Consider the following 16,490-nt stretch of genomic DNA (forward strand, 5'->3'; position numbering starts at 1 on the left):
AGGGTTATCATTTTTTTTTGGTTTCTTAAATAAAATTGCTTTTGATTTCATTGATTATTTTTCTGTTGTTTTTCTATTTATAGTTTCATTGATTTCTGCTCCATTTTCATTTTTTATTCTTTCTTTTGGCTTAAAATATTCTTTCTCTAATTTCCTAAAGGGTAAACATAGATAATTGATTTTAGATTCTTTTTTCTAATATAAGCAATTAATAGTCTAAATTTCCCTGTAAGCATTCCTTTTACTGACTTTTACATGTTTTGATAATTTATTTTTATTTTTACTTAGAAGAAAGTATTTTAAAATTTTTCCTTAAGACTTCTTTGGTTCATGTACTATTTAAAAGTGTTTAGTCTCCAAATATTATGATTATCTAACGTTTTAAAAAATTTAGTTTAATTCCATTGTGGTCTGAGAACATTCTTCATATTATTTCTGTTCTTTTACATTTGATAACTTGTATTTTATGGCTTAGAATGGGTCTATCTTGGTGAATGTTTCATGTGAGCTTGCGAAGAATGTACTTTCTGCTGTTGCTGGATGGAGTCATCTATAAATGTCAATTAGGTCAATTTGATTGATAGAGTTAGTTAAGTCAGTATATTCTTACTGATATTCTTCTTGCTGGATCTGTCAATTGCTAGTAGAGGTGTGTTGAAGTCTCCAACTATATGAGGAGATTTGTATCTCTCTTTGCAGTTCTATCAATTTATAAGCACATATTTTGAATTTCTGTTGGTAGGTGCAGACAGCAGACGTGTTTAGGATTTTTATGTTTGTTGTTGAATAGAGCCTTTTATCATTACAAAATGCTCCATTTAGGCATAATATTCCCAGTTTAAAGTTTGAATTGTTTAAAATTAATATAGCTAATTTAACTTTCTTTTGATTGATGTATTAATGTTATAATAGTATATGCTTTTCAAGTCCTTTACTTTTAACACATGTGAGTCTTGATATATGAAGCAGGTGTTCTATAGACAAGATAAAATTATGCATTTTTTCAATCCACTTTGAAAAGGTCTATCTTTTAACTGTATTTAAACCACTATTATTTAAAGTGATTATTGTTATATGTGGATTGACACCATATTTGTAGTGGCTTTTTGTTCTGGGTGTTTGCTTTTCTTTGTCTTCATTTTTTCAATCTTTTTCTGCTTTCTATGGTTTAAGTTGAGCACTTTATATAATTCCATTTTATCCTCTCTCTTTGCATATCAGTTATACCTCTTTTTAAAAGTACTTGGTGTCCTGATGTTTGTATTGTACATTTTTAAAATAATCTATGCCCATTTTCAAAAAATACTGTAGATCTTCACGGGTAGTGCAGGTGCCTTATGACAGAGTCTAAGTCTGCTGAATTTCTTGCTTTCATCCTTTATAACATTGCTTTTGTTTATTTTGCTTATACATATGCTATAAGATGACAGAATACATTGTAACTATTATTATTTTTAACAATCACCTTTTGGAGCAATTAAGAATAGTATAAATGAAATATTTTATGTTACTTTGACTTATTCTTTCTCTAATATATTGTCTTCTGTTCTTTATCTAGATTCCACTCTCTTACCTATATCACTTTCCTTCTCTCTGAAGAACTTTTAACATTCCTTGCATGGTCTGCTTATGCTCAGTTCCCCCAATTTTTGTTTGTTTGAGAAAGCTTTATTTCTACTTCATTTTTGAAGGAAAATGGTGCTGAATATAGACTTGTTGGCTAGTGGTTACTCTCTTCCAAAACGTTAACTGTTTCTCTCCATTTTCTTTTTTCTTCTGAAGACTAGAAGATTATCAATTTTTTTTAATTTTTGGATTTAAACTTAGATTTGGTAATGCATTATCCATGATAACCACAATAGGTTTTGTTGAAATTGTGTTCTTCTAAAAATATATTCAGCTTTCTAGTCTCTGCCTTCCCAGAAGAGCTAAATTTATTCATGTATTCATCAAATATTTATTAATCAAGTGTAATGTGGCAGGGACTGTTTTCTTCTGTGTGTTAAACATCATTAACAACATCAAAAATTCTTACCAGCATAAAGCTTATCCTTCAATAAGCATTAATGTACATTAACTTATTTCTTCTATAAGGAATTTCTCTTTCTATAATAGTATACATTACATCTTAGAGATTTAATAATAGAAAATATCTCATATATATTTTTTCCTATAAGGCTGAAGCAGATAGGTTTTTTTTTCTCATCATCTATGTTTCTATGTTTTACTTTCTCTTTAATTGATATGCAATAACTGTATGTATTTATGGAAGACAAACTTATGTTTTATACATGTAAACTTTGGTAATGATCAAATCAGGGTAATTAGCAAATCCATCACCTCAAACATTTATCATTTCTTTGTTATGAAAACATTCTAAATTTTATCTTCTAGCTATTTTGAAATATACATTATTTTTAACTATAGTCACCCTACTGTGCAATGGAACACCAGCATTTATTCTTGCTAACTGTAACTTTGTATTCATTGATCACCCTTTCCTCATTTCCCTTCCCTTCTCCTCTCCCAAGCCTCTGGTAACTACTTTTCTGCTTTCTACTTTTATGAGATTTATGAGATCAACTCTTTTAGATTCCACATTTGAGTGAGATCATGTGGTATTTGTCTTTCTTTGTCTGGCTTATTTTATTTAATATAATGTGTTCCAGGTTCATTGATATTGTTGTAAATGATAGGATTTCTTTCTTTGTTATGGCTAAATAGTATTCCACTGTGTATATAGATCACATTTTTTAATCCATTCATCTACTAATAAACACATTGATTTCATGTCTGAGCTATTGTGAATAATGCTGCAACAAACACAGGAGTGTAGATATCTCTTGTGAATAATGCTGCAACAAATACAGGACTGCAGATATCTCTTGAACATATGAATTTCCTTTCCTTTACATATGTACCCAGTAGTGGGATTGGGATTGTTAGATCACATAATAGTTCTTTTTTTTTTTTTAGGACGGAGTCTCACTCTGTCACACAGGCTGCAGTGGCATGATCTCAGCTCACTGCAACCTCTGTCTCCTAGGTTCAAGTGAGTCTCCTGCCTCAACCTCCCATGGAGTTGGGGTTACAGGTGTGTGCCACCATGCCTGGCTAATTTTTGTATTTTTAGTAAAGATGGGGTTTCACCATGTTGACCAGGCTGGTCTTGAACTCCTGACCTCAAGTGATCAACTCACCTTGGCCTCCCAAAATACTAGGATTACAGGCATTAGCCACCATGCCTGGCCCACATAGTAGTTCTATTTTTAATTTTTTTGAGGAACTTCCATACTATTTTTCCTAATGGCTATACTTATTTACATTCTTATCAACACTGTGTAAGAGTTCTCTTTCCTCCACATTCTCACTAACACTTGTTTCCTTTTGTCTTTTTGATAATAGCCATTCTAACTAGAGTGAAGTGATAGCTTATTGTGGTTTTCATTTGCATTTCCCTGATGATTAGTGATGTTGAACATTTTTTCGTATACCTGTTTCCCATTTGAATGTCTTCTTTTGAGAAATATCTATAAGATATTTTGTTGAATTTTAAATTGGATTATTTGCCTGCTATTGAGTTATTTTAGTTCCTTACATATTCTGGATATTAACCTGTTGTTAGATGTATAGTTTGCAAGTATTTTCTCTTGTTTTGTAGGTTCCTTCTTCACTCTGTTGATTTTTGTTTTCTTTGCTGTGTGAAGTTTTTTGGTTTGATGTAATTCCATTTGTCTTTTTGTTTAAACAAAACATGTTGTTTATTTGTTTTGTTCTTTGGGTTTTCTTATCAATTACATTCTTACCCAGACCACTGTCTTGAAAGTTTTCTCCTGTTTTCTTCTAGTGATACATAGTTTTGGGTCTTATAGTTAAGTCTTTAATCTATTTTGAGTTGATTTTTGCATATGATGAAAGACTGTGGTCTAGTATCATTTTTCTCCATGTGGATATCCAATTTCCCCAGGATCATTCATTGAAAAGACCATACTTTCCCCATATGTGTTCTTGTTGTCTTTGTTAAAAATCAGTTGGCTGCAAATATGTGGATTTATTGCTGTATTCTCTGATTTATTATATTGATATATGTGTCTGCTTTTCTGCCAGTGCCATGCTGTTTTGATTACTATAGCTTTGTAGATTTGATAGGTTCAAAACATCAGTGCCATTATTTACAGAAATAGAAAAAAAATCCTAACTTTTATATGAAACCACACAAGATCCCAAATAGGCAAAGCAATGCTAAGCAAAAGGAACAAAGCATTACACTAGCTGACTTCAAAATATACTACAAAGCTATAGTAATATGTAGATGGCTTTGGTTAGAATGGACATTTTAACAATACTATCTCTTCCAATCCATGAATATGGGATTGCTTTTCATTAATTTGTGTCCTCTTCAATTTACTTCATTTATGTTTTATAGTTTTCAGTGTTCACATGTGATATGGTTTGGATGTGTCCCCACCCAAATCTCACCTTGAATTGTAGCTCCCATAATTCCCACATGTTGTAGGGGGAACCTGGTGGGAGATAATTGAATCTTGGGGAAAGTTTCTCCAATACTGTTCGCATGGTAGTAAATAAGTGTCTTGAGATATGATGGTTTTATAAGGGGAAACCCCTTTCATTTGGTCCTCATTCTTTCTCTTGTCTGCTGCCATGTGACATGCCTTTCACCTTCCACCATGATTGTAAGGCCTCCCCAGCCACATGGAACTGTGAGCCCATTAAACCTCTTTTCCTTACAAATTACCCAGTCTCGGGTATCTCTTTATCAGTAGCATGAGAACAGACTAATACAACAAGCTTGGTTAAACTTATTCCCAGGTATTTTATTATTTGTAGCTATTGTAAATGGGACCCACTTTCTCCACTTCTATTCAACATAATACTAGAAGTCCTAGCCAGAGTAATTAACCAAGATAAAGTCATAAAAGCTATCCAAATAGGAAAGAAGAAAGTTAAACTGTCCCATTTGCAGGTAACATTATCTTATATCCATAGAAAACCCTAAAGTCATCACTAAAAAAAGTTAGAATATACAAATTCAGTACAGTTGTAGGATACAAAATAAACATGCAAAAATCAATATTGTTTCTACACATGAATAGTAAACTATCTGAAAAAATTAGGAAAACAATTTCATTTCCAATAGCTGCAAAGTAAATAAGATCCATTTTTATCTCCTTACTGAGAATTGAGTGGATCTTATAGTCTACTCATTCACCTAGGGTAGAACACTGAATGAATTGACTTTATGCTAGCTTCCCAATTACAATTTGAAACTTTTCTTGGTTTTGAAGCCTTGTCCTCTGTTCACAAAGCAGCCTTTAAAAGTCAAAGCCATTGGTTACAAAGATTGGTAAATGTCTAAAAAGCAGCTATAACATTACTTTTACATTTTGGTTTCTAGCTCCCTCTTTGTTATATATCTCATTTTGTCCAGATTTATGAAGTAGTTTAGATTACATATGCTAGAGAAATATTTAAGATTTATTTATTTCTGTCCCCTTCTATACCTTTATATACTTGCTTATTGCCAAATTCCAATTTCTCTTCTAAAGAACAGTATAATGTTTATATTATATAAGTAATTTGATGCTTTCCAAATATAATTTAAAATGCTGGTAAAAAAGCTATCAGTTTACCCAGTGTCTATTTAATTGAACATAACCTGACTTATAAGTTCAAAAATAGTGATGCTATATAATGCACATTTGAAAGTACACAGTTTTCTTGTTTTCTTTTTTGCTAATAGCTTTTATTTGCAAACTACTTATTTGATATTAAACCTACCTTTACTAATAGTTTATTTTATTAATCAATGTTTAAAGTTGTATTTATTTTGTTTTGAAGCTATTTTAACTTAGCTCTAAAATGAAATACTAATATTCACATATACTGTACCTAGAAAAATAGTGTAATTTTTAGAAATTATAAATTCAATTAAGTGTTATTCTAAAGCAATTGGAAAATAATATGTGCTTTTGCTTGCAAAGCAGAAATTAAATGAACATTAGTGGCCTAAAGAAAATTATAGTTTAAGTGATTTCTTATTTTATTTATGCTGAACAAGTATAAATATTATATTTATTTGGTAATAATTATCTGATTTTTCAGTTACGTAAAGAATGCACCTATCTGTGCATTTTTAATATGGTCATTGCATTAAAACTTAACAGAGGCTATTTACTATTTGTATAAAGTTTATCTGCATCTTAATTAGAACTCTGAAAATCTGAAACAATATTGTAGTATATGAATAAATATTTTCCATGTACACAACAGCTAAATGCACAAGCCAAAATCCCTCAGGTTATCCTAGGCAAACTTTTTCACTTTCCTATACAGACATACAAAATACATTTGAGTTTGAAATGATAGGTCTGCTCACTAGAAGAGAGAATATAAGACTTTTTTTATATGTCAGTGCTTCAGCTTGAACAAACATCTTGTACCACTTTAAACTTGACTACAAAGTGTTTTATAAGCTTCTCTATAGCCTTTGCAAGTTATTGAGGTTAATGGTCAATGCAATTGCCATCTCTTATGCAATAAACTACTTTATTTTGTCTGAGAGTTCTCTAAGGAGTAACACAAGCATAAAGGGTATATTCAGCATACATGAAATATAACCCTATTCGAGTAGCCAACTAAATTACAGAATCTCTGAAGCAGAAAAGCTGCCAACTTTGTAAAATGATGGTCTTTCTATTCTTGAATGAAATGAAATGATAAGGCTGCTGATTTCAATAAAGGAATTTAAACCAAAAATCCAGAGTCATACAAAATGAACCTAATAAAATTGGAATGGCAGTACACATAATCTATTTGCTGATTGCACTGAAGGAAAAAAAAGAGGCTAATCAGAATGGCTATGAATACGCTAGCTCATTTTGAAAAGGAACAAATGATAAGAAAAAGAGTAGTAAACTACTTCTTCAACCCAAGGATTACTATCCCAAAGCACCTGTTCAAATATGCTGTCATCACTGCATTTATCATAGTCAAAGACCTGGATATTAAAGTTGATAATATTTCTAGGCACCAGGAACTGGACTTTTAACTAGAGATCTAAAAACATGATCTTACTTATAATATACTTACTAATAATATACTTAATAATGGTGATTTATATCACATTGAAATTTATTTGATGACTTGAAACTTGTAGTTGGAGCCTTTGCAACTTTTATATGTTTTATGTGTTGCAATACTTGCTGTTTAATTATCATAAGACCCTACATTCTATACTAAAATTTTTTCTTGACTTTTCCCCCATGCCTACAAATCATCAATTCCCAATTAGCTGCCAATGAAAAACTAATACTTCTTCGTAATCAGCTACTAAGAAATTTGATAGATGAAAAAAGTAAGTCAAGAAATAAAGAGTCTGGTAAGAAAGCTACTTTAAAACCACTTCATTTCTACTTTTGTATTTTGAGCTTTGTATTCAAGCTTGCAACTAAAATGATGTTCAGTGAAAAGTCAAAAGATGCTTATGTATTTTACTCTTTATATGAATCATAAGGAAAGTTTTCTTGGCATAATACATAAGGTCATACATAGTTTTGTGCTATTTAATATAAACATTAGTTAACTATATTTATAAGATAGCTAAAGATCTGAAGTTTGCAATGTGTTCCACATCCTCCCTCCCCCATAAAAATTCATATTTCTCACAGATACATGGTTAGGAGATTTTTGGCTAGGACAATTGTGAAAATCTTTGGGAAAAGATCTAAACACATTTTTAAAAACTTACTAAGTAGGTTATTAATGAGATCTAATTCTTATTAAGTACCTAATACATGCCATGAGCTGAGGCTATAAAGACAAATATATCAGAAATCTGTATTCTCAAGGAAACCAAACTCAGGGACAGAAAGACATCATTATTTATTGACTGCTAGGCAATGTCTCAAGTAGCCACATCTAACAACACTTAACAAAATAGCTGCTAGCATCCTAGTTTTATAGATGAGATTAAAATGTGTGAAAATAAATGTAAATCAATTGAATAAATCCTAGAGAAATATATTCCAAATGTTATATGAGGCCAGAGCAAGAGTTAATTCATTGTTTAGCACAAAGAATTACCAAGACTTTCAAGTGTGGAATTTAAGTCAGTCTTTCAGATGAGGCAAAGAGTAAGCTAAATGGAAGATATGATATTATTTATCTATTGCTGCTGAGTAATAATTATCACAAATTTGGTGATTTAAAAATACATTTATTATCTCACAGTTTCTGTGTATCAGAAATCTGTCCATGGCTTAGCTGCATCTTCTACTTAGGATTTACAAAGCTGCATTCAATATGTTCACCAGGGCTGCAGCTCATCTGATACTCAAACGATGAAAAATCAGGGAACAATACCTTTATGAATTCACCCAGATTCATGATAGAATTCAGCTCCTTGTAGACTTAAGACTGAGGTCTCTAGTTGGTGACTCTCTGTTAATTAGAAACCACCCCAGCTCCCAGAAGCTACCCAGAGTCCCTTGCCATTTGGGTATCCTCAACTTGATCTTTTGCTTCCTCAAAGCTAGCTAGGGAGAGAGATTCCAGCAAGGTGGGCACTATAGTATTATGTAATGTAATCACCCAGTCACGTACACAGGTGAACATCACCAACTGTCATCTTTGCCACATTCTATTTACTAGAAGTAATCCATAGCTTCCAACACATTGTAGAGAACTATACAAGGTCATGAATACCAGGAAGCAGGGACATGGGGGAACTTAAAAGTCAGTCTGCCATAGGTAGTATTAAATGAAGAAGATAATATCTAGGTGAAGTGCATGCAGCAAATAGGTAAGTAGAGAAAAAGGTGGGAAGAAATAATTTATACATATATCTTAGAAGAATATAGTGGCTTATGTTTCTAATAATGCTGAATCATACTTATGTCAAAAAATAAAATTATAGTAACATCTCAAGAAATGTTAATAGTAATAATAGTGGCTATCACTTAGCTAAGACATCCTGTACTGTGTTGAGTATTATGTATATAGTTCTCATATTTAGCAAATAAAAATAGATGTTACCTCATTAAATTTGAATTTTATATAAATAAAAATAATATTTTTGTATTTATATGTTCCAATTTTTTTAGTATGGTTTATTCAAATACTTGGGATGTACTCGTACTAAAATGTTTTCTTATTTATTTGAAAATCAAATTAAATAGGAATTAACTGTATTTTATCTGGCAACTTAATTATGTATGTATTATCTTATTTGCTACTGACAAAAACAAGGAAAATACTATTAATATCATCATTTTCATTGTCATCTCAAAGATTATTTAACTGTAACTTAAAAATTGTTTGCCATTGTTTGTAGCGTAGATTTTTTAAGTGAAGGCAAGTGTTCAAATACAACTTTAATGCAGTTAAAAGAGGCAGCTGTTTTGATAGTAAATTGTAAATTTATTGCCTTTCAGCATAAAAACAATTCTTTCATATTTACTCAATGAATTAGAAAACTAAAAGAGTATATTAATGAAAATAATTTAAAACTAGATATACTTGCAAGACAAATGTGGACAATAGCAATAATTAAATTTAGGAGGTGGGAAGGCCTAGTAAGAACAGCATTGCTGTGGTATTCTAGCAGTGGCAGACCTGAGATACAGAAATCTAATGGAGTAGGAGATGAAGGATGTTGGTGGAGTCTCACTGTGGTAAAGTGGAACATATGCTATGAAGAGTACTCTGTAATCCTTGGGTTATTTTATTGCTAACTCTGTTTCTTAAGTCCATCAAATCTATGCTGAATTCAGCTTCAGCAAAGGTCTCTTTTAAACTTGACTTTTATTCTCCTATTGGGCATTGCTTTAATATGTGTTATAATCTAGCAAATTCTCTTTCTCTCTTCCTGCAGGAGAATGAAAGCTGGTGTAAGCAACCAAAATAAACATGAGTTAACCAAAATAAACATGAGTCATTTCTCCTAAGAAGACATTGCATTCTCTATGTCTAGTAACCTTATAAATACTGTATTTAGTTTGGGGGCCTGAGATGTATATTACAAAATAAGGTGTTTCTGAATCTAATTTCTCACAGTGATTAAGATGGAAAGATTTACAAATATTCAAAAATCATCCACAGTGGGAATGTTGTGTAAGAATAAAGCACTGTTTGCTGAGGGGAGGCAAGATTTGCTGGTTGAATATTACATTAGATTTTTTCACTTCTCAAAATTATTGTAGATCCAATAAGCTCTTACTAACCTTACTGTATATGTTAAACAATATATCATTTCTGCATTGTCTCTACTATCTCTCTCTGCTCTCATTTCACTCTAATTTCTAATTTTATTTATTCACATATATATTTACTTAATTTGTTTATAACCAAATGTATTTATGACAAAAAGTATGTAACCCTTCAACCAAGCCTAGAATATATAATACAGGAAAGGTAACTATATATTTTACATCAACATTTTGCAAATAAACAAGAAAAGTAGATTTTTACATGTGTCTGTTAGGATAGATTATATTATAGGTTATGCATTAAAAAAATAGCATCCATGTTTCCATGGCTAAACACAATCAAAATTTGTTATCTGCTAATGTTATGTTCCCAAAACAGGTTGGCAGGAAGTTCTATTCTGTATACATACCAAAGGCCCTAAGTGAAAAGAGGCTGCATCTAGGAAATGAAAGTGCAGCATCATGTACTTATGCATTAGTTCTTAAAGCCCTTACCCAGGAGTGACACAAGTCATTTTGGCTTTACTATGTTTGCCCATAATTATATGGGGAGAGGAAAATACAACCCTACCATTGGCCCAGAAGGAGACTAGAAATGTTTGGTAAGAAGTATAAATAACTACTGCTCAAAATTATGAACAAAATTGATATTTTTTTAAAAATGTCACCTTATTGAATGTTTGTGGAGAATTCAACAAGCAGACAGATAAATATTTATACCTGGAGATTAAAGAAAACACCTAACTAAGCAGGCATGGAATTGATTTTGCTATAGATACATTATGAGCACAAATTCACAATTTTATCTAATAAGTTCCCCAGAGAAAAACAAAAGAAGTGGCTCTCTAGATACATCAGTAATGTGTACTTTTTCTTCCACTAACTAGAGTAAATGTATTAAAGAGAGTCTTCAGTCAGGTTACTTAAGAAAGAATAAACAGCAAGCAAGTGATGTGCTTTCTAAGCTTCTTTATTCTTAAGACAATCAACCACAAATTTTCAATTTGAATACTTTATAAAGAATATGTGAATTCTCACTTTATATATGATTACTAATTTCCATTTTAAAATATCAAAATATTTAGAGACACCCGAATGTTTTCTTCACTGTGAACCTAAGGAGATACCACTGGATATAATTTTTATGTAAAATAATGGTGAAAATGCAAGCATAGTCAAAAAGGACACTTTTTTTTTTGATATGGTTTGGCTCTGTGTCCCCACCCAAATCTTGCCTTGAATTGTAATAATATCCACATGTCAAGGGTGAGACCAGGTGGAGGTAATTGAATCAAGGGGGCAGTCTCCTCCATGCTGCTGTTCTCATGATAGTGAGTGAGTTCTCATAAGATCTGATAGTTTTATAGTTTTATAAGGAGCATCCTCCTTCACTCAACACTCATTCTCTCTCTCTCATTCATCTCCTTCTCTCTCCTGTCACCCTGTGAAGAGGTGCCTTCTACCACAAGAGTATGTTTCCTGGGGCCTCCCCAGCTATATGGAAATGAGTCAACTAAACCTCTTTTCTTTATAAATTACCCAGTCTCAGATATTTCTTCACAGCAGCATGAGAACAGACTAGTAAAATATACTGGTACTGCAGAGAGTAGGCGGCTGCTATAAAGATACCAAAAATGTGGAAGCAACTTTGGAAATGGGTAACAGGCAGAGACTGGAACAGTTTCGAACACTCAGAAGAAGATAGAAAGATGTGGGAAAGTTTGGACTTCCTAGAGACTTGTTGATTGGCTTTGACCAAAATGATGATAGTGATATAAACAATGAAGTCCAGGCTGGGATGGTCTCAGATGCAGATAGGTATTTGTTGGGAACTGGAGTGAAGGTCACTCTTGCTATGCAAAGGGACTGACGGCATTTTGCCTCTGCCTTAGAAGTCTGTGGAACTTTGAACTTGAGATAGATGATTTAGAGTATCTGGCGGAAGAAATTCCTAAGCAGAAAAGGATTAAAGAGGAAGCAGAACATAAAAGTTTGGAAAATTTGCAGCCTAATGATGCAATAGAAGATAAAAGCCCATTTTCTGGGGAGAAATTCAAGCCTGCTGCAGAAATTTGCATAAGTAATGAGGAACTGGATGTTAATCACCAAGACAATGGAGAAAATGTCTCAAGTGCATGTCAGAGACCTTCACGTCATCCCCTCCCATCACAGGCTCAGAGGCCTAGGAGGGAAAAAATAGCATTGTGGACTAAGCCCATGTTCTGCCTGTTCTATGCAGCCTCAGGACCTGGTGTCCTGCATCCCAGCTGCTTCAGCTCTAGCTGTGGCTAAAAGGGGCCAAAGTACAGCTCTAGTCATTGCTTCAGAGAGTATAAGTCCTAAGCCTTGGTGGCTTCCACATGGTGTTTGGCCTTCAGGTGCACAGAAGTTAAGAACTGAGGTTTGGGAACCTCCACATAGATTTCAGAAGACATATGGAAATGACGGATGTCCAGGCAGAAGTTTGCTGCAGGGGTGCAGCCCTCTTGGAGAACCTCTGCTAAGGCAGTGGAGAAGGGAAATATGGGGATGGAGCCCCCACACAGAGTCCCCAGTGGGACACTGCCTAGTAGAGCTGTGAGAAGAGGGCTGCCATCTTCCAGAGTGCAGAATAGTATTCTACCAACAACTTGCATCGTGAGCCTGGAAAAGCCACAGACACTGAAAACCAGCCCATGAAAGCAGCCAAGATGGGGGCTATATCCTGCAAAAACACAGCAGTGTAGCTGCCCAAGGCTGTGGGAGCCCACCTCTTGCATCAGCGTGACCTGGATGTGAGACATGGAATCAAAAGAGATTATTTTGGAACTTTAAGGTTTAATGACTACCTTAGTGGATTTCAGACTTGCATGGGGCCTGTAGCACCTGTGTTTTGTCCAATCTCTCATTTGCAATGGGTGTACTTTTCCAATGCCTGTATCCCCATTGTATCTAGGAAGTAACTAACTTGCTTTTGATTTTACAGGCTTATAGGCGGAAGGACTTGCCTTGTCTTAGATGAGACTTTGGATTTGGAATTTTGGGTTAATGCTGTAATGAGTTAAGATTTTGGGGGACTGTTGGAAGGGCATGATTGTGTTTTGGAATTTGAGGACATGAGATTTGGGAGGGTCCAAGGATGGAATGATATGGTTTGGCTCTGTCTCCTCACCCAAATCTTGCCTTGAATTGTAATAATACCCAGTGTCAAAGGTGGGGCCAGATGGAGGTAATTTGGAGGCAGTTTCTCCCATGCTGTTCTCTATGGTGAGTGAGTTCTCATGAGATCTGATGGTTTTATAAGGGAATTCCACCTTTGCTTGGCACTCGTTATCTCCTGCCACCCTGTGAAGAGTTGCCTTCAACCAAAATTGTAAGTTTCCTGAGGCCTCCCCAGTTATGTGGAACTGAGTTAACTAAACCTCTTTTTTTTATAAATTACCCTGTCTAGGGTATTTCTTCATAGCAGCATGAGAACAGACTCATACATAAGCAGAGACAAAAAGGACACATTCTTTAAAATTTTTTTTTAGTAAATGATTTTTTTAACCTAAAGAGTTAAAAAAGACACATAATAATTGTACAATTTATGGTGTACACAGTAATGATTCAATACATATACATAATGTATAGTGATATATAATGCATACTGATCAGATCAGGGTAACTAAAATATCTGTTATCTTAAACGTTTCATTTTTTCATGTTAGACATATTCAATATTTTCTTTCTAGCTGTTTATGACCATAAAACTCATCCTACCATGTTATTAAACATTATAACTTATTTCTCCTATCTAGCTGTAATTTTGTATCCTTTAACAAGTATCTCCCTATGCTGCCCTTCCCCTGACTCTTCTCAGCTTCTAGTAACCTCTGTCTACTTTCTACTTCTATGAGATTAATATTTTTTAGCTTTCACATATGCATGAAAAGATAAGGTGTTTAACTTTCTGTTCATGGCTTAGTTCACATAACATAACGTTCTCCTGTTCCAAGTTCCATCTGTGTTGTTACAAATGACAGGATTTTATTCTTCCTTTTGGTTGAATAGTATTACATGGTGTATATATATATATATATATATATACGATATATATATATATATATATATACGATATATATATATAGTATTACATGGTTATATATATAGTATTACATGGTTTTATATATATATAGTATTACATGGTTATATATATAGTATTACATGGTTATATATATAGTATTACATGGTTATATATATATATAGTATTACATGGTAATATATATATACTACCATGTATATATTACAAGGTACATATATATGTGTGTGTGTGTGTGTGTATACATCATGTTTTCTTTATCCATTAATCAGGTTGTTGCACACCTAGGTTGATTCCATATTATTGGCTATTGCAAATAGTGCTGCAATAAACATGCAGGTACAGATGTCGCATCAATATAATAATTTATTTTCCTTAGGATATATACCCAGTAGTGGAATTGCTGAATCATATGGTAGCTTTATTTGTAGTTTTTGAGGAACATCTATGCTAGTCACCATAGTGGCTACCATAGTTAACATTACCTCCAGCAATGTATAAGTGCTCCCTATTCCCTGTTCTTACCAACATTTGTACTTTTTGTCTTTTTTATAGTAGCCATCCTAACTTGAGAGAGATGATATTTGATTGTAGTTTTGATTTTCATTTCCCCAGTGATTAGTGACGTTGAGCATTTTTTATATAATTGTTGGTCATTTGTATATCTTCTTTTGAGAAAGATCTGTTCAGATCATTTGCCTAATTTTTAATTGAGTTGATTGTTTTTTGTTTTGTTGAGATGTTTGAGTTCCTTGTATATTCTGGATATTCATTCCCTCTCAGATGAATGTTTGAAAATATTTTTATCCCATTCTGTAGGTTGTCTCTGCACTCTGTAGGTTGTCTCTTCACTCTGTTGACTGTTATCTTTCCTGGGCAGAAGCTTTGGAGTTTGATACAATTATATTTGCTCATCTTTGCTTTTTTGCCTCTGCTTTTGAGGTCTTATTCATAAAATACTTTTTCAAACCAATGTCCTAAGGATTTGTTCTGTTTGCTTCTAGTTGTTTTATATTTCCATGTCTTACAGTTAGGTCTTTGATTCATTTTGAGTTGATTTTTTGTATAGGGAGAGAGATAGAGGTCTAGTTTTATTCTTCTGCATAAGTATATCCAGTTTTTTTATAGCACCATTTATTGAAGACACTGTCTTTTATCCAATGAGTGTTCTTGGTGTCATTGTCAGAAATCAATTGGCTATAGATATTTGGATTAGTTTCTGGATATTTTATTCTGTTCCATTGGCCTATGTGTTTATTTTTATGCCATTACCATACTGTTTTGATGATGGCATACAAATAAACTAAATAAATACTTTTACAAAACGTTAGCCAAAACAATATGTAGTATACTTTGAAGTCTGGTAGTGTAATGCCTTCAGCTTGGTTCATTTTTCTCAGAATTGCTTTGGCTATTTGAGGACTTTTGTGGTTCCATATTGAGAAATGTCATTGCTATTTTTATAGAAACTATTGAACCTACAGATTGCTTTGAATAGTAAGGTCATTTTAATAATATTAATTTCAACCCATGAACATGAAATCATATTCATCTGTTTGTATCCTTTTCAATTATTTCCATCAGTGTAATGTAGTTCGTCTGGTAGAGATCTTTCAATCCCTTTATTAAATTTATTACTAGGTATTTTTATCCTTGTACCAAGTGTAAGTAGGAATGCTTTCTTCATTTCTTTTCCAGCTAACTCATTGTTGTTGTTTAGAAATGCTACTGAATTTTGCATGTTGATTTTGTGTCCAAATTTTGTAACAAATTTCACTGAATTTGTCATTATTTCTATGAAATTTTTATAGTCTTTAGACTCTATCTCTCCCATCATCTACAAACAGGGACAATTTGACTTTCTTCTTTCCTATTTGGATGCCTTTTATTTCTCTCTTTTGGCTAATGCTCTCAGTAGGAATTTCAGTACTTCGTTGAATAAGAGTGGAGAGAGTGGGAATCCTTGCCTTATTCTAGTTCTTAAATGAGATACTTTCAGCTTTTACCCATTCAGAATGATATTTGCAGTAGATTTCCATATATGGCCTTTATTGTATTGAGGTACGTTCCTAAGTTATTGAGAGCTTTTATTATGAAAGAATGTTGAATTTTATCACATGCTTTTTCTGTCTATTGAGATTATTATATGGGTTTTTCTCCTTCATTTTTTGATGTGATGTATGATACTTATTGATATGTGTTTG

The 16,490-nt window shown here is 32.9% G+C and overlaps 1 long non-coding RNA gene across 2 annotated transcripts in view; it reads left to right on the top strand.

Annotated features, from left to right (window-relative positions):
* Positions 1-16,490, top strand: part of LOC109029113 (uncharacterized) — a 101,024-nt gene that overhangs the window by 30,070 nt on the left and 54,464 nt on the right. The window contains exon 2 of one of the 2 annotated variants that reach the window (XR_008670073.2): positions 7,313-7,375. The exons of the other annotated variant lie outside the window; for it this stretch is intronic. This is a non-coding gene — a long non-coding RNA (uncharacterized lncRNA). The remainder of the gene's footprint in view (positions 1-7,312; positions 7,376-16,490) is intronic. 2 annotated transcript variants of the gene reach the window in all.

This window comes from Gorilla gorilla, chromosome 10 (genome assembly GCF_029281585.2).
Source record: "Gorilla gorilla gorilla isolate KB3781 chromosome 10, NHGRI_mGorGor1-v2.1_pri, whole genome shotgun sequence".
NCBI classification, from domain to species: domain Eukaryota; kingdom Metazoa; phylum Chordata; class Mammalia; order Primates; family Hominidae; genus Gorilla; species Gorilla gorilla.